The sequence below is a fragment of the Saccopteryx leptura genome, chromosome 4, assembly GCF_036850995.1.
Source record: "Saccopteryx leptura isolate mSacLep1 chromosome 4, mSacLep1_pri_phased_curated, whole genome shotgun sequence".
In the NCBI taxonomy this organism is placed as follows: domain Eukaryota; kingdom Metazoa; phylum Chordata; class Mammalia; order Chiroptera; family Emballonuridae; genus Saccopteryx; species Saccopteryx leptura.
In genome coordinates, this window is record NC_089506.1 from 169176062 (window position 1) to 169203069 (window position 27008).

The window sequence follows — 27008 nt, forward strand, 5'->3', positions numbered from 1 at the left end:
AGAAAAGGAGGAGGAGGAGGAAGAAAAAGAAGGAGAAAAAGAAGAAGGAGGAGGAAGAGGAGGAGGAGGAAGAAGAGAAGAAAGAGGAGGAGGAAAAGGAGGTGCAGGTAGGTAGATTAATGGTATCCCTAAGATGTCTCTGTCCTATCCTCATAACCTCTGAATATGTCACCTTCCATGGCAAAAGGAATTTTGCAGATGTAATTAAATTTAGAGACCTTAAGAACGTAAGATTATCCTGGATTATTCAGTTGTGCCCATGGGCCTCTAAAAGCAGAAAACCTCTTCCAGCTGCAACATGGTGAGGGAGAGATGCTACAGAAGAGGGAATTCACAGAGATTCAAAATGTAAGACTGAATCAATGCACTGTCATGAGCTTGAAAGTGGAAGGGGAAATGACATGGGCATGCAGGTGGCCTTAAGGAGCTGAGAGAAGCTCCTTGCTGACAGCCAGCAAGGAAATGGGGACTTCAGCTCTACTATCTCAAGGAACTGAATTCTGCCAACAACTTGAATGCTCTTGGAGATGGATTCACCTCCAGAGCCTCCAGAAAGCAGTCTGCTGACACCCTGGGTTCTGTCTTAAGATAGTCTAAGCAGAGGATCCTGCTGAGCCATGGTGACCTGGACTTCTAACTTGCATAACTGTGAGATAAAAAATGAGTGCTGTTTTAACTGATAAAACTGTGGTAATTGGTTACAGCAGCAGTAGAAAACTGATATGAGTTATAAATGGTCCCTGGCTGCAAAGACTCTAATGGTCCCTGGCTGCAAAGACTCTAAAGGAGACATTGAGTGAATGTCAGGTGACAACCCTATCGTTTGACTGGGGGAGGGCAGTGGGTGAGGAGGTATCTTCCAGGAAGATTGATACTGACACCATTTAGAATAATGCCTTTGGTCTCTTTCCACACCAATCCCCATTTTGAGGGCTACTTCTCATTTTTTGAGACACTCTAAGCTGACCAAATATTTGGGAGCATTGTGCAATGCCTGCCAATCTTTCTCTGACTTGTGGGCTGCCCTAGGGTAGTGTGAGATACTTGAATACCACATATAAACATTTTCCAAAGCTGAACAAATGACTCTAACACAGAATCCTGCTAAGAAAGCAACTTGCCTTTTGCTTTCTTAAAAAAAAACAACACATTAAGATAGTAGCCATACTCATTTTTTGCATGTCTATCAATCACTTTTTTATATGAAGCTTCCTTTAAATTCTTTGGAGTGTGCATTAGGACAAGATTTTCTTCAATAATCCAGAGAGTACATTTGAAGTATAATTTATTCTTATTCATGAATAATGATCAAGATGCAGCTTGTGAGCGGCAGAAGAGAGGGCAGACTAGGGCTTCGGAAAATATGCTTTCGAAATCTGAAGCAAAGGAAATATTCCAAGTTATTCCTCAATTATTAACAGATACAGGAGAGAAGCAACAGTCTGAGGAAAATAGTTGTAACTCATGTCTCAGAGAAAGCACTAATTTTTTTTTACTATAAAAGGAGTTCCTCTGAGTCATTAAAAGACCAACAACTTGTTAGAATAATGGGTAAAGTATATTAAAAGAGAAGTCACAGAAAAGGAAACACAAATGCTTTTCAGCTTATGAAAAGATACTCAGTATCCCTTATAGTAAGAGACTTTTGAATTAAAACTACAAAGAAACATGATTTATACCTATGGGACAGACAACTTAGAAACATTTGATGACTTACTGACCCATGAGTATGAAGTAAAATCGTCAAATATTGACAGGAACAATATTTGCTTATGTATATACTGGTTGAAACACAATGGAGACAACTTTTTTCATATCTTATAAAATTAAAAATGCATATATCCTTGGGTCCAGCAAATTCACTTCTTATACTTTTCCCTATGGGTACACTTGTATATATACAAAATGATTTATGTAAAAGAATAATATTTAGAAAATATTTTGTAATAGCAAATGTTTAGAAACAACTTACATTTTTATTAATAGTGGCCTAGTTTAAATAAACCATGGAAAATCCATATAATACCACACAGCTGTCACAAAGAATGAACAAAATTGGAATAACCATTTTGGAAAACTGACAATGTTTACTGCACCTAAACACATGCCTACCTCATGACCTCGTCTACTCCGAGGTACACACCCAAGAGGAATGAGCGCCTATCTCCACTAGAAGACATTTACAAGTCTGCCATAATAGCTTTATTCAAAATAGTCCCAAAATGGAAACAGTTCAGATATCCATCAACAGGAGAATGAGTAAACAGATAGTGAGTTATTCACACAATGGAATAATACTCAGCAACAAAAATAAACTGATACATACAAAAAATGGAAAATCTCTCTGATGTGGTGAGGGAAAGCAGGGAGATGCAGATATGGTTTCATTTATAGGGAGTTGCAAAACAGGCAAAAGTAATTGTAATGATGGAAGTTAGGTTAGATGTTGCCTCTGGGGGGCAGGAGGAAATATTCTGAAGTGGTGGAAATGTTCTGTATCACAATCGGAATGGCTGTCACATGGGTGTAAACACACATAGAATTCTTCATGCCGTATCCTAAGATCAATGCACTTTCCACAACTTTCTAATTTATGTTATACCTTGGTAAAAAGTGAACGAGGAAGAACAAGGAAAAGAATGAAGATGGCTAGGAGGAAGAGAGCAGGTCATACGTACCCATGTGTATAATCTGCAAACTAGATTAAGTAAAAACATTTCTCAACTAGGGTGTCTCATCCGAGGCACAGCACACAGAAAATCATTTGTAACTATTTCCTCAGTTCTGCCAAGAATGGGAGGTAATGCCATTCCGGATGCTCAGGAGAGAAGTTCATTTATCGCATACCATGATCCCTCAGCGTATGAGAGCTTAAATCTCTCAAATCCAAGCTGAGAATATTTGTGTTTATTTTTTTTTAATTATGTACCACAAGAAACTAACAATGATTGTCTCTGGAGAGGGAATGAGGTAGCTCATTTTTAACTCTGACAAATTGTGTAATATGATTGTGCAACGTGAATTGTGTACTGTGTGCATGCAAAAACACACGAGTTTCTAAGTGGGAAGTGGGAGTATAAGGCAGGTGGGATGCTCAGGAGAAAGGTTGGTGCTTCAGTATGGTTGCACATCAACCAAGATATGTATGCTACTGTTATTTAGAATAAAAATGTTTTGAGCTAAATTTTTAAGTCCAAAATGCTATTTATATTAACTTTGAGTAATCTAAAAAAGATAAAGCAAAATTTCTGAGGGCAAGGTATATAATTTAAGTCTGGCAGAGTTCTACAAATTATAGGTATGGAGGGGGGAAAAAAGAAAATTTGTCAGGGGCATAAAAGGTGGCAAGATTCCATAATATTCTACTATCAGGTTGGGTCACTTCTTTCCTATCTAGGCCAAGTGCCTGTGTGATGGCTCACGTGACATAGGATGATGATTGAGATAAACAGAGTGGGGAGGTCCAGGGACCTGATTGTTTTGTTGGCAATTTTAAAGGTTAAGCAGCAAAACAGCTTCTGTTTTGTCGCTGAGTAAAGATAAAAAAAAACAACAACAAAGAAATTGAAACCTGAGAGTCAAAACCATAGGATTTAGTACAAACCAATTTCACACACACACACACACACACACACACACACACACACACACGCACACGCACAGAGGGAAAGAGAGAGAAAAAAATGGGAATGGTCTTGGTGAGCAGAGGCAGGCTGTGTGCCAGTTCCCAGCCCGCATGCACATCAGGATCTTTATACACCAGGAAAATTGCACCAGAATTTCCAGATACATTTGTAATAATGAAGTAACTACAATGGCTATACAACAAGTATTATGAGATTTATTGAGCCCATCAATGCATGTGCTGAGTGCTTTACATGCACTATATTGTTAAACCCTCACAACATCCACTGTGGTAAATCATGCTGTTATCCTTATGTTGCAAATGAGGAAAAAGGCTCAATGAGTTTGACAGTGAGTGAGTGTAGAGCCACCTCCCTTTCTTCTGAACCATGCCCTGTTTGTGCATTATGCGGCCATTGTCAGTCAGTGCTATGAGTTCCTAATGTAAAAACTTACATGTGCAGCTTTACACACAGTGCAACTTCCTTTTATTTCATTGTTATTTTATTTAGACTTTTACCACAATCCATTAAATTTCTTAATTTGCTAATGAATTTCCCCCCATTTCTTGAAATGGGCACACCTTTTTCAGAAATGCTTTACAGGTTTGTTTTTATTTGTTTGCTTGTTTGGTTTTTTTGCTGTGACACTCACCCTAAGGAGCAGATAGAAATTTCTTGAAAAAAATTGACAAGTAGCTTATTCTTTTCTTTTTTAGAAGTAGAATATCTTTTCTTTTTTTCTTTCTTTCTTTCTTTCTTTCTTTCTTTCTTTCTTTCTTTCTTTCTTTCCTTCTTTCTTTCTTTTTTATAAGTAGCATATTCTTTATCATTTTACAAAGCCTTGCTCTGGAGCTCTCTCAAATGAAGTTCATTATTTATGGTTAATTCATGGAAAATACCTTCAGAGATACTCAGTAGCATACCATTTCTTGAGAACATTCTTTTATTACGTAGGATAAGTTTATAGTGACAGCCTTTCACTCAATATTAAATGGTCCTAGATTATCATAAAGGAACACCAATCATACTTTATAATTCTTGATTTATAATTCTTCACTGCTACGATATATATATATATATATATATAGATATGCAGAAAATAGTAGGTAAGTAACAATAAAAATAAATTTCCACTTTCTTTCTGATGTTCTGTGTAGAATAATCTCTGTTTGCTTGGATGCAAAGTATTGTCAGCCTATATTGTTTCATTGACGGGACCTCCCAGCCAGGCCCAGGGGCGAGAGGGTAGTCAGACCTCCCAAGGGCCTGGAAGCAGGAAATGCAGGGCATTTGGGAACTAGATTGCTTTCTCCAGTTCTGGGAGCATCCATGTCAAATCTCTCTGCATTTCTTGTGCTGCCTCCTCTGCTGAGAGGTTTGCTCTGCTTTGCTCAGACTATTGTAGCTACTGTCTTTTAGTCCTATCCATTTGTCCTAGAAAGACTATCTGATTGGGTTGAGCCAGTCGATCATCATAATCCCTTCAGCTGTAGGCAGGGCTGTGGGATCCCATGGCGCGCTCCCTTTAGGCAGGGCCGGAATGGAGAGGACAGCATCTGAGCAACCTTGCTAAGAAGAGGGTTTCGGGGAGTTGAGAGGACATGACTATGGAGAAAATTGTTGGAAGTTGTACTGTAACTGCCACATGGGAAGCAATATTCTTCCAGAACTTGACTATTTAGAGACTCTTCAGATAACATCTCTATTATACTGTATTTAGATGTTTCCATACAGGCCTCTCCTGAGTCAATCTATTTCTGGAAGTTCATAGGATTTAAGAATAGGCCTTGGAATGGGAACCAAACTGACCCAGAACTGTGCTAGGTAAGAGAGGACAAACTGGGGTTTGCCTCTTTGGTTTGGATATAAATGGAGGCTCTCTTTTGATTGAATGGTGATTTTTGCCTCAGAAGCTCTGTTCTTAGGCATATTCATAATGTTTGGGGCCGAAGATTTCCCTGTATGTTTTGGAATCAGGGATGGAAAACTTAAGTGGATAGTGCTGGCTGCAATTCAATGCAGGCAGGCCAGTACGAGGCAGGGCAGCCGGGGGAATGTTATCTAAAACCACAACTGAGTGTAGCAACTTCTGCCTTTTCCATAAAGAAGATAGGGGTGGGAATAGGGAATAATTTATACAGCAGAAGGACTAAGTCTCTTCCCTGATCCTTGCCCATGCCCTTACAGAAGGACATGAAAGAGGGAGAGAAGGTGAGGTGTGTGGTTTAGCAGGATACTGCGGTGAGTCTTTGTACACACAGAGTCTATGTGCTGAGTGTGGGGTATGGACATTCAGGGGCACTAAAGCAAAATGATATTTATTTATTTATTTATTTATTTATTTATTTATTTATTTATTTTTCTGAAGCTGGAAACAGGGAGAGAGACAGTCAGACAGACTCCCACATGCGCCCGACCGGGATCCACCCAGCACGCCCACCAGGGGCGACGCTCTGCTGCGACCAGAGCCACTCTAGCGCTTGGGGCAGAGGCCAAGGAGCCATCCCCAGCGCCCGGGCCATCTTTGCTCCAATGGAGCCTTGGCTGCGGGAGGGGAAGAGAGAGACAGAGAGGAAGGAGTGGGGGGTGGAGAAGCAAATGGGCGCTTCTCCTATGTGCCCTGGCCGGGAATTGAACCCAGGTCCCCCGCACGCCAGGCCGACGCTCTACCGCTGAGCCAACCAGCCAGGGCCAGCAAAATAATTTTTATAAGAAAATCGGAGATATTTCAAGTTTTTACTCCAGAGAGAGAAGAGACAGATTAAAAAAAATAAAAGAAAACAGGGAAATAGAAGAGCCCCAAAACATAAGGAAGAGTGCATGAAACTTTTCAAATTAGAGAATTGAGGGTTTCCAATATTACATTTTTAGTTATGTTTGGCTACAATGTAAATCCCATCCATTGCTACAAGCCTCAGTCAAGTCTGCTATAAACGAAAGACTTGAATGAATGTTTCTGTTTGTTTGGTAGAGCTGTGTTTCTTTGGGAGTATAAATCATGGAAGGAGGAGAGATTTCAAGTCTTGTTATCTGTAGTAGAGAATAGGAAGAGAGCATATAAAGCAGCTAGATAATTCATTAATGGAACTAACTCAGTAAAATAAAGAGGTCAGAGTCAATACCTCCTTGGAAAAATTTTAAGTTTCTCACTATGGCTTCCTGTAGTGACCTTTACCTTGCAAAGAGGTCCACCCCAATATCTACCCCCATCCCTCATGTATAATGTGATGCTGATACACCTCCATCAAGAAATGGAGTCTATGTTCCTTCTCCTTGAACTTGGTGGACCTTTATAAGTGGCTCAGCCAATAGAATGAGGTAGAAATGATGATGAATGACTTCAAGTTTAGGTCAAAAAAGGTAATATAGCTTCCACCTGGTTTCCGCTTCCTCTCAGGATGCCTGTCCTCGGCACCACCCACCGTTACGTGAGGAAGCCCGCCTGTCCTGGGAAGGCCATGTGTGCATAGCCTGGCCGAAAGCCCTGGCTAAGCACTCAGCCAGCATCAGCTCCTAAAACTGCAGGCAAACAAGTCTTCTGAGGATTTTTGGTGTCAGTCTTCCAGTTTCGCGGCTGAGAGCCCAGACATTGTGCAGCACAGGCAGGCCTCTCCACTGTGTCCCAGCCAACTCAAAGAAAACATGAAAAATAATCAATAGTTATTATTGTTTTAACCACTAAGTTTGGGGAAATTTTGTTATGCTGCAATAGATATACAATACAGCCTCACTCCCAGTAATTCCAGACAAAATTAAGAACATCGTGAAATTCAGACTAATTCTACAGTGTGTACGTAAAGTCATGGTGCACTTTCCTCTGTACTGTCCACATCTCAACTGGCATGGCCGTGGGCTGCTCCGCTGTATACACGGTGTTACATCATCATCTGTGCATGCGCACATGCTGCCACATCATCCTACAGAAACTGGGAGAGTTTTCCTTTTATTTGGTGCAGATTTCACATTTCTATCGTCTTTTGTTGCTTTCCTGTGACCAGTCAAAAGTGCACCATGACTTTACGGACACACTGTATTTGAAGCTTGAAGAATTGGATCACATTGTTTTACAGGCATCCATTAGATCCCAAGTACTATTCTTTGCAACTCACGAGTTCTGTAGCCTGAAAGGTCAAAGCTATTGAGGCAGGAAAGGATGAGAGGTGCTATGATCTGAAGCTTTGTTTCCCCACAAAATTCATATATTGAAATCTTACCTCTAAAGATGATGGTATTAGCCCTGGCCGGTTGGCTCAGCGGTAGAGCGTCGGCCTAGCGTGCGGAGGACCCGGGTTCGATTCCGGCTAGGGCACATAGGAGAAGCGCCCATTTGCTTCTCCACCCCTCCGCCGTGCTTTCCTCTCTGTCTCTCTCTTCCCCTCCCGCAGCCAAGGCTCCATTGGAGCAAAGATGGCCCGGGCGCTGGGGATGGCTCTGTGGCCTCTGCCTCAGGCGCTAGAGTGGCTCTGGTCGCAACATGGCGACGCCCAGGATGGGCAGAGCATCGCCCCCTGGTGGGCAGAGCGTAGCCCCATGGGGGGCGTACCGGGTGGATCCCGGTAGGGCGCATGCGGGGGTCTGTCTGACTGTCTCTCCCTGTTTCCAGCTTCAGAAAAATGAAAAGAAAAAAAAATAATAATAAAGATGATGGTATTAGTAGGTGAGGCTTTTGGGAGGTGCTTAAGTCACGAGGATGGATCCCTCATGAATGCGATCAGTGCCTCATGAAAGAGGCTCCAGAGATCCCCAGCCCCTACCCCCGCCCCACCATAGGAAAACGAGAAGGCTGTGACCCAGAAGAGGATCCCATGCGGGCATTATGATCTCAGCCTTTCAGTCTTCAGGGCTGTGAGAAATAAATTCCTGTTGTTGATAAGCTACCCCGTCTGTGGCGTTTTTTAAATGTCAGTCCGAACAGACTAAAACAGAAGGGGGTTAGTTCATCTTTCAGAAATAAGAAGGCAGAGGCCAAGGATAAAACAAGTGGTCTGACACATTAAAGAATGAATTTTTCCAGATTCAGCTATTTCCTAACCATGCAACTGGAAAATTACTCTGCTATTTTTTGCCTCAGTTTCTTCATCTATAAAGCAGGCTAATCCAGGTTTATAACTGTGAGGATTAATAAAGAAAATGCACATGAATGTTTAGAATAGTGTCTGGTACAGAATGAATACTTCATAAATGTTAGCTGTTGTTATTAATAATATCCTTAGTACAGTGTGTAACACTAGGTAGTGGCTTAATAAATGATAACTGCAATTACTGTAGATCTCCAAATATTTACTCTACCATGCTAATTCTTATCACTAAAGCCTGCACTCCTATTTTCATGGCTATACCCCTGGAATTTCCATATAGAAAGGACAAAAATTCTATAGTACAGGGGTCCCCAAACTACGGCCCACGGGCTGCATGCGGCCCCCTGAGGCCATTTATCTGGCCCCCGCCGCACTTCTGGAAGGGGCACCTCTTTCATTGGTGGTCAGTGAGAGGAGCATAGTTCCCATTGAAATACTGGTCAGTTTGTTGATTTAAATTTACTTGTTCTTTATTTTAAATATTGTATTTGTTCCTGTTTTGTTTTTTTACTTTAAAATAAGATATGTGCAGTGTGCATAGGGATTTGTTCATAATTTTTTTATAGTCCAGCCCTCCAACTGTCTGAGGGACAGTGAACTGGCCCCCAGTGTAAAAAGTTTGGGGATCCCTGCTATAGTATATGGAATTGTCATCGTATCATTGCTACTTGTAAGCTTGCCATAAAATTGAACTTACTTAAAATGCCCTAAGCTAATGCAATTTATTAGCTGCCAGCCTAAAAAGGCACTGATTCATCTCGGCATGTGTTGGAGTATAAATGGCAATCCTTAGAGATGCAGTCATATATCCTGCCAACTTTGGAACGTATTTATAACTTGGAGAATCTGTGTTTCAAATTAGACTCTTACATTTTGAGTACTTAGTTTCATTTACACTTGACTATATAAAACTTTTGACTCTTCTGTAAAATAGAGCTGAAAATAGATTCTCTGGGCATCTGAAAGTTCTAAATGAGTAAAGCAGAGAAAAACCAGAAATTTCCCATAATATACATAATAAGTGGAAAATTCAAATAAGTGGGTGTAGAAAAACAAAGAACCACATGGTATTTTTTTAATAGAGACTTTTTTTCTAGGCTTTGGGTGAACTCGTGGTAGGAATGCTTATTTCATCAGGAAACAACTCCCAAACTATAGGTGACACTTTCAATAGACCTACCAACTACAAAATTGGTCACAATATCTCCAGTTAAAGTCCCTCTGCAGCTGCTGCCATGAGAGATGGAACAGGCAAGGTTCACTGACTCCTTGAGGCAGCTCAGATGTACTATATGAATTCCTGTTTTATGATTTGAAATTTAAAAAAGGGTGGTAAAGTGTTGGTGGTTCCTTCACCAACACTTGTTTGTTAATTTATCGAGAGCCATTCTGACAGGTGTGAGGTGACATCTCACTATGGTTTTAATGTTCATTTCTCTGATAATTAATTAGTGACATTGAGCATCTTTTTCTATATCTATTGGCCATCTTTACATCCTCTTTGGGGAAGTGTCAGTTCAGGTCCTTTGCCCATTTTTAATTGAATTGTTTGGTTTTTTGGCATTGTATAAGTTTTTTATAAATTTTAGATGTTAATCCTATATCAGATATATCACTGGTGAATATGTTCTTCCATGAAGTGGAATGTTCTTCCATGGACTGTTATTTTATTGATGGTTTCCTTTGCTGTGCACAGATTTTTAGTTTGATGTACTTTTGTTTGTTTCCCTTGCGCACTGAAAAATGATGACAATTTTACTGCTTATGATTTCTTTTAGGAATTTTATGGTTTCAACTTTTACATATAAGTCTTTAATTCATTTTGAGTTTATTGTATATGGTGTAAGAAGGATGTCTAGTTTTATATTTTTGCATGTATCTGTTCAATTTTCCTAGCACCATTTATTGAACAGATTGTCTTTACTCCATTGTATGATCGTGCCTCCTTTATCAAGTACTGGTCATAAAGGCACAGGTTTATTTCTGGGCTCTCTATTTTGTTTCATTTGGTCCATTTCCTTATTAGGCTATTTATTTTCTAATTTTGGGGTTGTTAATGTTTCTTAGATACATAGATCAAGTCTTTTAACTGATATACACATTGCAAACATTTTCTTTCAATCCTTTTCTTTTGACTTCTGTAAAACAAAAATGTTTTCATTTTGGTAAAGTCCAATTTATTTCTTTTCCAATTCTGCTTTATAATTTTTGGATTCAATCTAAGAAAACTTTGCTTACTCTAAGATCATAAAGATTTCCTCCTATGGTTTCTTTTAGAAGTTTTATAATTTTAGGTTTTATTTTCAGGTCTATGATATATCTGTTTAATTTGTTGAATGGACATTTGTTTCTCCAATAAGTTGCCTTGGTATCTGTCAAATATCATTGACCTTATAGATAAGTAGGTTTATTTTTATACCATTTTTATTGATTTATCTATCAATATTTTTACCAATATGTTTTTATTATTGTAGCTTTATAATAAATCCTTAAATCTGATAAGTCTTCCTACTTTGCTTATCTTTTTAAAAATTGCTTTATTCCCCAAAATAAAAAAATAGAATAAAAATTGTTTTATTTATCTTGTTTTTTTGCATTTGCATATGAATTTTGGAATCAGTTTGTCTGTTTCTACAAAAATAAGCTAAGCTACTGAATTACATTAAATCTACACATTAAAACGGTTAAAACTGCAAATTGAGTCTCCCTGTGCATGAACATGGTATATATTTTCATTTATTTAGGTCTTCTTTGATTTCTCTCAATGGTGTTTTCTAGTTTTTAGTATTTAGATATTAGGCTCTTCCAGTAAGTTTATTCCTAGGAATAAATTTCGGCTATAAATATATATTAATTTTGGTTTTCAAATTGTTTGCAGATAGTGCATAGAATACAATTAATTTTTTGGTAAATTACCATATTTTTTGCTCCATAAAACATACTTTTATTCCTCCAAAAGTGGAGAGGAAAATGCCCATGTGTTTTATGGAGTAAAAAATACGGCATTTTATTAAATATTTTAACACACCATTTGGTTCAGAATATTTTTTTTCTTATTTTCCTCCTTAAAACCCTAGTTGTGTCTTATGGTCAGGTGCGTTTTATGGAGCAAAAAATATGGTAATCTTGTAGCTGAAGACTTTAATGCATCAATTTATTAGTTCTAATTCTAGCCAAGTTTTTAGATTCCCTAGGATTTTCTGTAACTACTATATTTGCAGGTTGTGAATCTTTCTTCCTGATATTATGCATTTATGCCATTTCCTTGCCTTCTTCACTGGATAAGATATCTAAAACTATGTTTTATAAAAATAATAAAAGCAGGTACCCTTGCATTGTTTCTCATTTCAAGAGGGAAACAACTTGTCTCATAACATTTAAGTATGTCATTAGCTGTAGTTTGTTTTTATATAGATGCTCTTATCCATTTGAAGAAGGTCCCTATTATCTTAGCTTGCTGAACATTTTTAAAATTTTGTTGTTGGATTTTGTCATGTATATGCACATCTATTAAAGGGATCATACTGTTTTTCTTTGGCATCTGAGAAATTTCTAAATTTTGTGACTTCATTTGCATAAATATCTGTCTATTTTTTTTTTTTTTTTTTTTTCATTTTTCTGAAGCTGGAAACAGGGAGAGACAGTCTGACAGACTCCCGCATGCGCCCGACCGGGATCCACCCGGCACGCCCACCAGGGGCGCCGCTCTGCCCACCAGGGGGCGATGCTCTGCCCATCCTGGGCGTCGCCATGTTGCGACCAGAGCCACTCTAGCGCCTAAGGCAGAGGCCACAGAGCCATCCCCAGCGCCCGGGCCATCTTTGCTCCAATGGAGCCTCGGCTGCGGGAGGGGAAGAGAGAGACAGAGAGGAAAGCACGGCGGAGGGGTGGAGAAGCAAATGGGCGCTTCTCCTGTGTGCCCTGGCCGGGAATCAAACCCGGGTCCTCCGCACGCTAGGCCGACGCTCTACCGCTGAGCCAACCAGCCAGGGCCAATATCTGTCTATTTTTAATGGAGGCTTTGTCTTATTCATCTTTGTATCTCTAAACAAGGCACTTTGTGTATGACCAATAAATCTTTGTTGAATAATTGAATAAATGAATTAGTGACTTATTTGGTATGTGTGGCCTTATATTTCCATTTGGTAAGGAAAACATCATCCTATTTAAGCAGTTACCTGCACAACAAACATAAATTTAGGATAAGGTACTATTTTTATTTCTCATATAGAGTCCAGTTGATCTATATGTACTGTAAAGGGTAGATGGCAGAAGGGGATTCTGCTCCACAAATCATTCAGGAATTTGAGCTGAAAAAGGTTTGCTATCCTCAGTATGTGGCTCTCAGTACTATTCTACACGTGAAAATATAGCCAGCCAATGAGCTGGGGGAGGAGTAAAGGACGTCAGGCACTGTTCTTTACAGGTTAGGCCTATAAGTGCTTTATTTAGTATTGGTTCATATTTCACTGGCCGGAACTCTGTACATATTCCCATAGAGATGAAGGGAGGGCTGAAGCCTGTATTCCTGTAGCTGTTTTCCTATAAAATTATAGTAAAGAAAAGAAGCATGAATTTTTAATGGATAGCTAGTTACCTTTGCCTAGAAAAGGAAGAGTTAAGGTTGTATATGTTAAGCACTCCTTTACGGTCAGTTCCTGGGCTACATGTATGTGATACTACCTTTGGTTTGTTATAAGACAGCATTTCTCCAAGTATGTCCAGCAGAGTAGTAAAGTCCTGTACCATTGATAGTCTTTGAAAAAAAAATTTTATGGCCAAAATAAGTTGAGGAAATGTCGGATTAAACATATTTTTATGTTTAAACAAGTCTCTTTCCCGTAGGACTTCTCAGACCCCTTAATACATTAATGAACACTTTGACTCTCCAATATTTCATGGAATGTAAAGCATTTCCAAACCTTGTTTGGTTGTAAACATGAAGGCTATGAGGCTAGGCTTGAGAAATCTTAGGGCAATGGATATTCAATGACAGTATTTAAATAAAAAGTTGTATTTTCAAGGTACTTAATCATCCTTCATTCCTCTTATCTTTGTAAAGAAAATGTAATAATACTATTTGGGAATGAAATTCCTTTCCACGGAGTCAGGCTGGATGTGCTTGGGAAATGGAGAGAGAGCGCCTATGGCGCCATCCTCAGGCTTGGAGTTCGAGTCATGAGTCACTCGCACAGAGGAAACATCAGACGTGTGTGTGAACTGCAGGCAAGAGTCTGTGCTCTGTCTTCCGGGAGAGAAAGAACAGGAGATGTTCCCAACAGTAATCCATCACTGGGGTCTCTGTTTAATTTCTTCCTTTCATATTCTTTGGATCACAAAATATTCATCATAATTTTCTTCATTAGTAAGAAGCATGGTTTTGTTAGACATAGAGATGCTGTACTCAGACATGATTCATTTCTATCTTAAAGTGACTAATTGTTACTCCTAGTTTTAGAAGCTACGGTTGGTAAAAATATATGCATGCTGTGGTGGTTCCAGAACTCCATACAGAAAGCGGCTTGAGGTGGTGAGTTGGTGGAAGGGAGAAGAAAGACAACTTGAAGCTGTATTTGCTTAGCACACTTTCTTACATTGGGGAAAATATCAATTATTGATAATAATCCATGAGAATGGAGAGAGATGACAGAGGCAACAATGGGGCAGGAGCAAGGTCTAAAGGACATGAAAAGAGAGAGGAAAGGAGATGCAAAGGGACGATAGGGACAAGAGCATGACCAAGAGAGAAAAATAAGGATAAATCACTATTTTTTTCATCAACTTGTTGAAGAGTCAGACAAGGCCTTAAAGGTCACCCTGTCCAATTTATTTTAAAAGAGCCCCTATCTTTCATTAATCCCTGTTCAGCTTCTGATCATTGGCTTCCAATGACAGGGTGCTGATGCAGTTCTCAAAGTAGCTCCATCATTTTCAAACACCTTTTATTATTGCCAGATGGCCCTTTCTTATATTTTTTTAAGTATCTGTGCTTGGTGCCTACTTTTATTTATTGGTTTTCATTTGGCTCCCCATCTGGCTTCCTAAACTATCTGGAAAAGTCTTCAATATGACTGTCTTAAATATTTAGAGACAGTATGGAGTCATTGTTTTCTTTTTCTTCTCCAAATAGCATTAAGCCTGTCATATGCCCCTCAGATGGGAAGATTTGAAAAAACTCCTCCATTCTTGTCAGTCTCCTCTGAATACATGTAAGGTATCCAATGCTCTTCTTGAAAATTCAATATGAAGAAAATATAATAAATGTAGTATACATAACACATGCTGTTGCATCTAAAGATTGCACTTTCTGGGAACTAGGATATTGAGAGGTTTGGCAATGTTAATCTCCCCTGAGGGGGGAGCATGATCAGAATTTTGTATATTGGATTGGACCACATGGAGCCAGCAGCACTACTCAACCTGTGGGCTCATGAAATGTCTCTGTCTTACATTCTCAACTCCGTGGGAATAGAAAAACATATGTTTCCTTCCAAGTCCCCACAGGTGGTGTTCTCTGCTTAAGGTCCCCACAACCACTCCGCCTCTGACACTGGTCTTCCTCAGCGGTCTTAGCAGGAAAAGATTCTGAAGCCACATACACATCCAATAGCTCCAATGTCCCATATTGTGTGTGTGTGTGTGTGTGTGTGTGTGTGTCTGTGTGTGTGTATGAGAGAACGAGAGAAAACAAGAAATCAATAAAATTATTATTATTATCACAGAAATAATTTACTGTAGACCTACATGAGAAGAAACTATTTGTTCCTCTGAACAAACAGATAATAATTTTAAAATGGATTGACAGTAAGAAATTTACATTCAGTTATAGTTTAGAGCCCATCCCATGGTCCAAGTTTTATAGTTATATAGGCTCTTACAGCCTGCATGAATGCACACTTATCTGCCACCTGACAGGTTCTCCTAGTCAAATTTTCTTTTAAGTGGGGGAGGAGTAGGAAGCATCAACTTGTGGTTGCTTCTCATATGTGCTTTGACTGGCAAGTCTGGGGTTTTGAACTGATGACCTCAGCATTTCACATTGACACTTTATCCACTGTGCCACCACAGGTCAGGCTCTAGTCAAATTTTTTATTTTTTAATTTGTGTTCTCTTGTTGAGAGTCTGATATAATGCCCTTGATTTCCTGTACAGAATTAAATAGGCTATAATTAAATAACCAACTAACCCAATTTTATAATAGTGTTGGAAAAGAATATATATGTTTTTACCAACATCTTAAAATTAAAAAAAAAAATACTATAAAGATCATGCAGATTAAACTTGAGTGTACAATTCAAAGTAAATAGCCTGATATCCCATAAAAGGGTATGGTCTTAGTAAGCCTGAATTCTGCTGCTACTCTTTAAAGCACACTTTTCTCCTAGATACTTTGCTTATATAAATAATATCCACCACACACAGGAAAGGAAGATGGATAGATATGACAGAAACAGTAGTAAAAACACATTTGGCAATCTTTCAGCCTATGAAAATAAGAGAAAGAAGAGAGAAAAAAGACAACAAAGAGAGAGGAGAAAATAGAAAAAAATTACTTGAATGAAATGAACAAACAGAATTTCATTCGGCTGGTGATTCAGCCATAATTTGATTTATGTGTGTCATTTGTAATGTGGTTGGCCATTGGCTAAATTGGCACATATTAAAACCACATCAGGATGTGAAAATTCCTTTTTGATGACATTTTTTACTTGGTGGTTCTTTATTATTTCTATTTTTTCTAGGTCTTCAAAGTTGAACATCACTATACAAAGGATACAAATGGACTTCTGGAAAGAAAAGGGAATGTGTTATACTGATTAAAAATTATAACCAGGCATGTCAAATGACAGAACTCTCCACAAACCGCTCGGTGCTATGAATTCAAACGCTATGTGGGCATTTCCCAACCAAATTACCTCTTTTTCTTTTTTTCACTTTAGAGAAGTGTTAGGTTTTAGGAACCCTCTTCACTCTCTGGCATAATGTTTTACATTTAGTGAATGATAAGGAAAGTTGATGAGTGAATGTCTATTGTAAAAAATTTCTCAAGTCAAAGTGCAAATGACAGCCTCTTCAATAAACAGAAAAGAAATTAAATAAATAAGTGTTTCTATTCAGAATTCAATATAAAAATTCAATCTAATGAATTACCTTGTATTAAAAGAGTTAACTGGTTTGAGTATCTTTGATTCCAGTAACATTATCCTGACTTTTATAAGGAGACACTGACATCCTGCCCTATTGTATCTCTGTTTTGCTCTCCTTTGACCTTTCTACTTTGGGTGAATAGATGGGGAGCACAGATGGATAATTACTAGATGAATACACAGGAAAGAATAAAGTGAAGATGTCAGCGGCCAGGGAGTGGACTGGCTATATTCTACTCAAGATGCTGATTCCGGTAGGAAACTTCAAGGTGATTTTGCTGACTCCCCTTCACAAGGAAGCTCTGCACAACAGAATACGGGGAAACTTGGCCTTCTTAAGGCAAATTCAAGCTGTGTAGACTATCAATTTGAATTTTCCAAACCATTTCCTTTGACATCAAAGTTTTTCCACAGTTGTTTGAATCACCCTTTTAATTTGGCTTCAGCTTCCCTTTATAGACTATTACTTAAAAAAATAATAATAATTTGTCCAAACTTTATAGAAGTAAAATTTCTGTTTCTATTGTGATTACTAATTAAATAAAAATTTATATCTTTTACCTCTGAAATTCAGTCATTTATATTTTTGTTTAAGAAACTATTTATGCATTGAAATATACTAAGTACTTGGAGAGTATATTGCTTTGGTAAAATTAAGCTAATTTTTCTAGGAATAGCTAGTTAAATGGATAAAAAATCCATAAATGACAGTAATAAGTGGTATTTTAAAATAAAATGAAAACATTTAAAATGCCTGGTGCACAGAAGTATTTATGAAAACTGAAGCATAGTCTTTTTATGAAGGAGGTGCTGAAAGTGAAGAAAGAAGCCTTTGTCCCTCCCAAAGCCGAATTCAAAGCAAAGGCTTTGAAGGCAAGGAAAGCAGTGCTGAAAGGTGTCCACAGACACAAAGAAAGATCCACACATCACCCACCTTCATGTGGCTGAAGACACTGCAGCTCTGAAGGCAGCCTAAATAGCCTCGGAAGAGCAGTCCCGGGAGAAACAAGCTTGACCACTATGCCGTCCATCATCAAGGTACCCCTGACTACTGAGTCAGCCATGAAGAAGACAGAAGACAACCAGACACTTGTGTTCTCTGTGGATGTCAAGGCCAATAAGCAACAGATCAGATGGGCTGTGAAGAAGCTCTTTGACACTGTTGAGTCCTGATCAGGCCTGATGGTTCAACTGGCTCCTGATTATGATGCTTTGAATGTTGCCAACAAAATTGGGACCATCTAAACTGAGTCCAGCTGGCTAATTCTAAATGTAAAAATTTTACACTAAAAACTGAACAAAAACCTGAAGCATAACTAAGCAATCACTTTAGGAGGTATGTGCTTTCATTGTTTCCATTTGGAGATAGAAGGACTGATTTTTGAACCAGGTCTTTGAACAGTAAAGCCTCAGTTAAACACTATAATCATTTCCTATTGCTGCAAATTACCACAAACTTAAAACCATCCAAATGAATTATGTTGCAGTTCTGGAGGTCAGAAGTCCAAGATGGCTTCCTCAGGGCTAAGATCGAGACATCAGCAGGCTGTGTTCCCTCTGGAGGGCCTGAGGAAAACTGTTTCCTTGCCTTTTCCAGCATTTAGAAGTCAGCTCCATTGCTTGGCTCGTGGTTCCTCCCTCCATCTTCAAAGTAGCAGCATAGTGTCTTCAAATTGCTTTCTCTTCCCCTACCTACCTCCCTTTTTCTTTCTCTTTTCTCTCACCTCTTGCTTCTGTCCTCACCTCCTTCTTCTACTGTCTTCTTCCATTTTTTAAGGACCCTTGTGATCGCATTGGGCCCACCCAGATAACCTGGGATAATCTCCCCATTTTAAAACCTTAACGTGATTGCGTTTGCAAAGTCCCTTTGCAAGTAAGGTAACACATCCACAAGTTCTGGGGATTAGGAATTGAACACCTTTGAGGGGCATTCATTCTGTTCACTACAAATACCATATTAATCGACATCCCAAAGTCACTGAGCCAAGAACCCAGAGCCAAGACAAGACTCAGATCTTCTGCTTTGTCACATGATTTTTATTTTTCATCATATTGTGAGACAGAGATTACAAGTCACAGCAAAGGAAAATATTTTGAAATACTTAAAAGAAATGTTTACACTGGTGTCACAGTCTGAGTTGGTAAATATTTAGTCAATGAATAAATAATTGCTGATTAGTGACTCACTTAACTTAGTCTATCAAACATTCAGAATATAATGACCTCTTATTAATTGCCTAATATTTTGATAAGACATACATGTACAACAAAGGGATTTGCGGCATTTTCTCCCGCTCTCAAAAAGTTTAACATCACATTGCAAAGACAATTTCACCTGGCATGAAACCATTAAACAGCTACCAAACTGTTAAATAAGAACTAAATTGTTTTTAGAAGTTTGCTTTCTCTACACTATAACAATAGATGATAGAAGGAAAATTTGAAGAATCATTGGGTTTCATACTGCTAAAATGCATCATGGAGTCTGAGGAATGATCCTCCTTACCAAAGAGGTAAGAAAACACAAGCGCAGTGTCCACAAAAATTAATTAATTAAAGTAAACACTCACTTGTGGCAAATACACACACTGTGGGACATTTTAGAGAAGTAAACAGATTCATTACGTCATCTGTTCAACAAGTATCTATTTCATGAGAACCTATTATATGCTAGGCACTATGCAGGAGCCAGAGACAAATGATCGAAAAACTTATAGCTTGTATTCATACTGAGATGTTTTACCATCTTGCAATTGCCTTTTTGCTTGTAACTTAATATTAAGTGTAGGAATACTGTCTCAATTGTTATACTGTAAAAAGTATTAATCACTTTAGAATCAGGCCTATATTCACTAGAATTTAGAGCAGGGAAAGAGATGAATTGAGCAAGAACCCAGATCTTAGAGGTATCATGTTCTACATGAGCTTGTCTTCCCTTGAATTGACAGAGTCTCTCACTTAAATATGCACTTTTCTAATACTAAATATAAAGCTATTAATCCTGCTGGAGCTCTTAGAGTCTCTCTGCAGCTAAACTTGGAGGGCCCGCGGGAAAGGGCACTGGTTTGCAGTGTCTCAGATGTCAAATGAATATGAAATCGTGCCAGTTTTATCTGCAAATGAAATGAGTCCACCAAATAATATAATTGAAATGAGAGAGTGGATAGTGGCTTCAACAGTCAAAACAGCCTTCCAACTGCAAAGGCCTCGATGAGGGTGGGATTTGATCCTCTTTAGAAAAACTGGGTTTCTTAGAAAAAGGAGTGTAATAGTGTGAGGTAGATTTTAGACGATTCAACAAAACACATTTAGGGAAGAAGGAAAGTAGAGTTTTGGTAAGAGGAGAATAAAGAAGTGTGTAGAAAATGCAGAAAGTAAAAACTGATAGGAACAACCATCACATCTGCAAAGAACGGAAACATCATTCAATTTATAGCTCCTCACACATTGCTTTTATTTGGGACTTTACATTATTAATTGAGAATTAACTTGATAATCATACAGTTTTCCATATAAATTCAATGACCCAACTTGGGTATTTTGACCTAAATATTAGAATTACAATGATGGTTGAAAAGGATATCTTATTTCTTCTGGTGGAGCTGAAGTTTGAAAGTCAGGTAAAATGTAATTTTAGCAACTATGACTAAACTCTTATTTACATAAGACCATAAAAAGTGGGAAACTAAATTGTTTAAGCCTCAAGCTTTCTAAAAATGAAATACAAAAAATTCTTTGGAAATAAATTATATAATTCCATACCTTGGTCAATAGGGAATACTATAGCTGCTTTAATACTTCCTGGGAGAGGTAGCATAACCATTGTTAAATCCCATGAGGGACTGGTGGGTGTTGAAGATCTTTTGCACTAAGATAACTGATTCCATATTCCATACAATTCCTTTAAACTTTGTCTTGTTTGTTTTCCTCCTCTGTTGTAGCCTTGTTTTTTCTACTACCTAAATTTCCTATATATTTCTAATTTGCTATTTTATTGTATACACAAATGTTTTTATGAAAATCTGAGATTGTGTCCAAAGCCCAGCTAAGGAATGAAATACTTGGACACAATACACCAGTTATTTCTGATTTAATGTTGTGCAGAAGCTATAGTCACTTATTTCTGCTTCTGTGAACTCTGAATCAAGTAACGAATGGTGTTATTTGCTTGGGAAATTATTTATAAATAAAATGTTTCCAAACAGCCAACAGTCCACTTTTGGAGTAAAGGTAGATGTACTGAAATTCAGTGAAAAAATTTTGTCCTTTTCTTAGAAATTGTTGGTAATAGAATTTTATATTGAATGGAATATAATTTAAAAACTAATAAGCATGCAGCAAAGTGTTGGCCTTTTTGTTGTTTAAAGCATTTTATGAGAGCTGAGGGCCAGTGGGTTAGACAGTATTTGTTGTGAGCCAATAATTAGTCGAGGTCCATAATAGAATCATCATGGGCCAGGCTTCGTGGATATACAGCCTCTACAGACACTCAGGGTCCTGCATTTAGAAAAGCTCCACAATTTGGTTTAATGCTCTGCCATTGCTGACTTGACTTTCTTAACAGTTTTCTGGTTGAAGTTATGTTTTGTAAGCCAGGTTCTATAGCACAATGGAGCAGTGCATGTCAGGTGTGTCCTCTGCCATCCTTGTGTCCCCATTTGCTTAGTGTTCATGAGACTATGAGGACAGAATCCCGGGGGAGTTCTTGGGAGTTCAGTGAAACTCAAAGTGCTATCATTAGGGAGATATCTTTACCACAGAAGGTCGTTTTGGAGGGAGGAGCTGGTAGTTAGGCTCCTATCCTCTACAGACACTGGAAGTTTGGGGATCTGTCTTCATTGTTGATTATTACATTTCAAAGAGATGACTTCTGGGTCTTTGAAAAAGACATTCTGGGTCAAAAAGCAAACAACAACAAAATATCTAGCTTTTAGTAGATATACATACATTTCAAAGAGGCAGAAATAACTTGCAGTTACAAGTTTTCTAAAGTACATGCTTGAAGAAAAGAGAGGAAGGGAGTCTCTATTTTCAACTGGGAGCTTTAAGCCTCTTATTAGTGATTTGCATTTGCCCTCACAATGGGGCTGAGTGAGGTGGGCGGGGAAGGGCTACTGACAGCCCCACCAGGCCAGGCTTTCTGCTCATCCAGAACTTCGCTTTAAATGTAGAAAGAAGACAATGGGACTAGGAAATCATGTAATTTCCTGTGTTACTTCCCTGAATTCATCAACCACTTACTCTAATTATAATAACATTAAAAAAAGAAAGAAAGGAAGGAAGAAAAAGAGAGAGAGAGAGAGAGAGAAAGCTTTTCCTGGGTCTTTTTTATACTTCAGTCTCTCTCTCTCTCTTCTTTTTTTTTTTTGTTTGTTTGTTTAATTTTATTTTTTATTAAGTGAGAGGCTGGGAGGAAGAGACAGACTTTCACATGTGCCCTGACTGAAATCCACCTGGCAAGCCCTCTGCCCAGTGATGCTCTGCCTGGCTGGGGCCACTGCTTTGTTGCTGGGCAACCGAGTTATTTTCATCACCTGAGGCAGAGGCCATAGAGTCATCCTAAGCACCTAGGGCCAACTTACTCAAATCATTCAAGCCAGGGCTGTGGGAGGAGAAGAGAGGGGCGGAGAAACAGATAGTCACTTCTCCTGTGTGCCCTGACCGGAAATCAAACCCAAGACATTCACACACTGGGCTGATGCTCTACTGCTAAGCCAGTGGGCCAGGGCCCAGTCTTGCTTTACTCCTAGTTAAGTGGCAAGTGAAAAGTGTCAGTAGAATGTGTGCATTTCATGAACTAAAATAAAAACAGTTCAGTTGGTTTGTGAAGTTTTCCACTATTCTAACAAGAAAAAATACATATGTGGATATTATCTATGGAGTATAAATTGTGCAATTTCAGTGAATCTGCTTGTGTGTTAAATACTCATATTTGCCTTTAAAACTGGTGTTGTACCATATAAAAATGAACAATAAAATTTATTCTTACAATTTAAAATGTTATACTTTTTAAAGTAACATTGAATAGCAAGTGGAAAATACCATGACAAGCTGAGAGAGAGGTGATGGGGCAAAAAATGAATAAGCTTTATATTTTAGTACTTTTAATGACATTTTCCCTTTGGGTTTTGAACAAGAGGCCCTGCATTTTTATTTTATATGGACTCTTGCAAATTACATGGCCAGTTCTGGTCACTGATAGAGTTTTCAGAAACAAGATTCCCAGATTATATACCTCAGACCTATGGAATAGCAATCTCTAGGCAGAGGGCCCAGGCATTTGTACTTTTCAAAATTTAAGAGTGAAATAGAGGATTCTGAAGAGCCTCTCTGATGAAGAAGCACTTCTATAAGCTGTAAGATAAGGCAGTACTGTCCAGAGTGGGTAAGAAAGTCTTAGTGAAGAAGTATTTGAATAAAGTCTTGAAGGAAAAAGAAGATCTAGTTCAGAGTAAATTTAAGTGGGATGACTTTAAGGCTTAGAACACAATCAACAGAAACATGACTGATGTATCCAATATGGTTATTTATTTGTTTATTTATTTGCTTGAGACAGAGAGGAGAGAGAAAGAGGAGGAGCAGGAGGAGCAGGAAGCACCTACTCCAATATGTGCCTTATGTGCCTGACCAGTCAAGCCCGGGTTTCAACCTCAGCGCTCCAAGTCAGGGCTTTATCCACTGTGCCACCACAGGACAGGCTTTGATATGGTTTTGAAAAGGACAGTAAGGAGATGGTTTGTCTTGGGCAAAAGAAACAGGTAAATGGTTAAGCAGGTGTCCACCAAATTGTTAAAGACTTTTAGGGTGAACCATAGTGTTGAAAACACTGGGGACACAGAATGTTTCTAAGAAACCATGTTGGTACCTTATGCAGGGGACAGTGTTGAAATGATGGGAGGGGAAAGACTGAGTATGATCCACAGAGCTCTAAGCAAGAGTGGGCCAAGGCCTAGATCATTTAAAAAGTACAACTTAACAAATGTAAAATAATAACAAACTAAAGGTCATAAAAAGTGTCAGCTAAAATGCACCCCACTACCTGAACATTAGCCAAAACAAACTGATGTGTAAGAGGACAAATATTTTAAAATATAGTGTAATTTTTAAAAATTAGAATTAATTTTACATTTAAATTTTATTAATTGCATATGAAAAAAATGATTTCATAGCTTTTGTCTCTGAAAATGCAAAACATCCTGCAGAATATTCAGTAGGCTGCAAGGGGCTATATGGACGCTATAGATGGATGGCCCTTTGAGCCATACTGGGCCAGACAGGACCTAAAAATGAAGTCCAAATACCAGGAACAAGAAATAATATGAGGGAAGAATCAGAGAGTTTGTTGACTGATTAACTGTAAATAACTAATGGACAGTGGAATAAAAAGCTGAGATAGTGGTATCACCAAAGATAAAAATTGAGATTTCAGAACAGAGTAAAATTGGTTTTAGATAAGACGAATTTAATATAACTGTTAAGCAAGTCAGTGGTAATTAGTAAGTGCCACTGATACCAGCCAAACAGAGTTCAGAGGATAAAATTATTACTCAGGAAAATCAAATAATAGGGATTTTACTTTATCTGAATAGAAAATTAAAGTTATGAGAGTAGGTGAACTCTCTTAAAGGAGAAACTTCTAACAGAGAAGTTCTTGGCAAAAACTGACAGAGGGGATCATATCAAAGGTAAAGAAGACTAATTCAGAGAGATTTAGAAAACACATAGATTGCTATAGAATCACACAGCAACTGAATATTTTGTCTAAAATTCATATTCACTAGACAGCAAATTGCTGTGTCTGAATTCTGTACACATATCTACAATGATCTCCTTTCCTGATCCTTTTATCTGTTTCCTTTTAATTGCATGCTCATTTGGGGGAGGTTCTCCCTTTGTAAGTGATGTTAAGTTTATCATTTACTACTTAGAGCATTTATGTTGATGTGGGTGGGAAAGACAAGGTTGTACTTTAAACACCTATTAATATTTATTAATGTCACAAAGCAAGAGTTTTACTATTATTATATTAATAACCCTATCAAGTAAAAATCCCCTGGATATATTACCTGTTATATTTCCCAGTAGAGGTTTCCCAATGCCATTTTACATTGTATCCCTCACAAGGATTAGTGTTAAAATTTGGAAGGAAGAAGATTTAAAAAAAAAAACCCAAAAAACCATGCATACACACAAAAGAAAAAAAAATAGGAATAAACTTAACAAGACATGTGCTATATATTAAATAAATAGCATAGCCTGATCAGGCAATGATACAATGGATAGAGCATAGGCTTGGGACACTGAGAACCCAGGTTCAAAAACCCTAATGTCACTTGCTTGAGTGTGGGCTCATCTGGCTTAAGCATGGGCTTACCAGTTTGAGCCGGGGTCACCAGCTTGAGCATGGAATTATAGATGTGATCCCATGGTCACTGGCTTGAGCCCAAAAGTTGCTGGCTTGAGCCCAAAGTTCACTGGCTTGAGCCCAAGGTTGCTAACTTGAGCAAGGGGTCACTGGCTCAGCTGGAGCTCCCCTGTTCAAGGCACATATGAGAAAGCAATCAATGAACAACTAAGGTATCACTACTCTGAGTTGATGCTTCTCATCTCTCTTTCTTCCTGCCTGTCTGACCCTGTCTGTCTGTTTTTCTCTCTCTCAAAAAATAAAAAATAAATAAATAGCATAGCTACATAGAAGGTAAGGTTTTTAAAGAAATCAAGTAATTTTGAAATACAAACTCTCTGACTGATGCACTAAGAAGGGCACTGTCTCCCATGAATAATCATGAAAAAGCAAAAAGACAAATAAAAATTGATCAATAATTGCAAAACTGACTTAGACTCTTTAAAAATCTCAAAGGCATATAAAGACAAAAAAAGAAAAGAAAAGACTGAGGAATTGTTCTAGATAAAAATAAGACTAAAGAAACATGACAATGAAATGCAATACCTGCCCCAAACCGGGTCTCAGACTTTAAAAAGGAAAAAACAACTGTCAAGTTCCATAGTGGGACAGTTAACAGAAGTAGAAAAGAAGCTGTGTATTAGATAATAGGATTATATAAATAGTAAATTTCATGAGTGATAAGTTATTGTGTTTATATAGGATTTGTCCTTTTTTTAAAATACATATTCAGGTATTTGGGAATAAAGTGTTCTAAAACCTGTAATTAGCTCTCAAATGCTTTAGCAAATAAATGATTGAATAAAAGGATGAATAAATAAAAGTGTGCGTTTATTACAGAGTGATAGCAAAGAGAGAATAAGATTAAATAAATGTGACAAAATGTTAAAAATGTGTACATTAACAAGAGGGTAAGTAAGTGTTACCACATTATGATTGCCTCCTTTCTATAGGTTTGAAACATTTCAAAATGAAGAGCTGGGAGTTAGGGGAGAACTGCATAGGCCTATACATTAGGGACAGAAATAGCTCCGTGTATATCTACCCCTGTCCACCTCTTGCCCCCTTGAGTCAAAGAATACCTATTCCCAATATCCCTATGGATGGTGTGCTGCTACCTCTGATGACAACATAGTTATATTCTGTGCTGTCCCAGAGTATCTCTATACAGGGAGACAGAGGGAGATTCTTGAGGTTTTAAAAATGTGAGCTAGCTGGCACCCACTCCTGGGCGCATGCCCATGCCTTTCCCTTCCTTGTTCTTCTCTTCTTTTCTCACTTGTGTGTGTCTCCTAAACCTTAAGTGTCCCCATGAGACTTGCAACCAGGGAAGCAGTGGGCAGTGGCAGCTTGTCTGGGCTAACCCCCCAAGTCTGTCTCCAAGACCCCCCTTTCTCTAAGCTCCCAGTGAGCCAAAGCAGCCCAGCCTAAGTTCTCCTGCTGCTTTTTCTGTTCTAGGCTTTTCTTTGTTTCACTGTCCCTAGCTTTAATAAACTTACTCTCAAAATCAAAACACAAAACAAAACAAAAAAATGTAAAGAAAAAAAAGAAAATGTGAGCCATGCTTCATCAGGAAGTATGGCAGATCTACTGCGGAGAAGTCACAGGCCTCTAGCACTCTTCCATAAGGAGTAATAGATTTATAATCAGTGTCCATCATCTGTCACAGGAAATCAGCAGCCTTGACAAGAGGTATGGGGAAGAAAAAGAAAGACAAAAAAATTTCTCACCAAGTGTTATTGGTGGGAGGGGG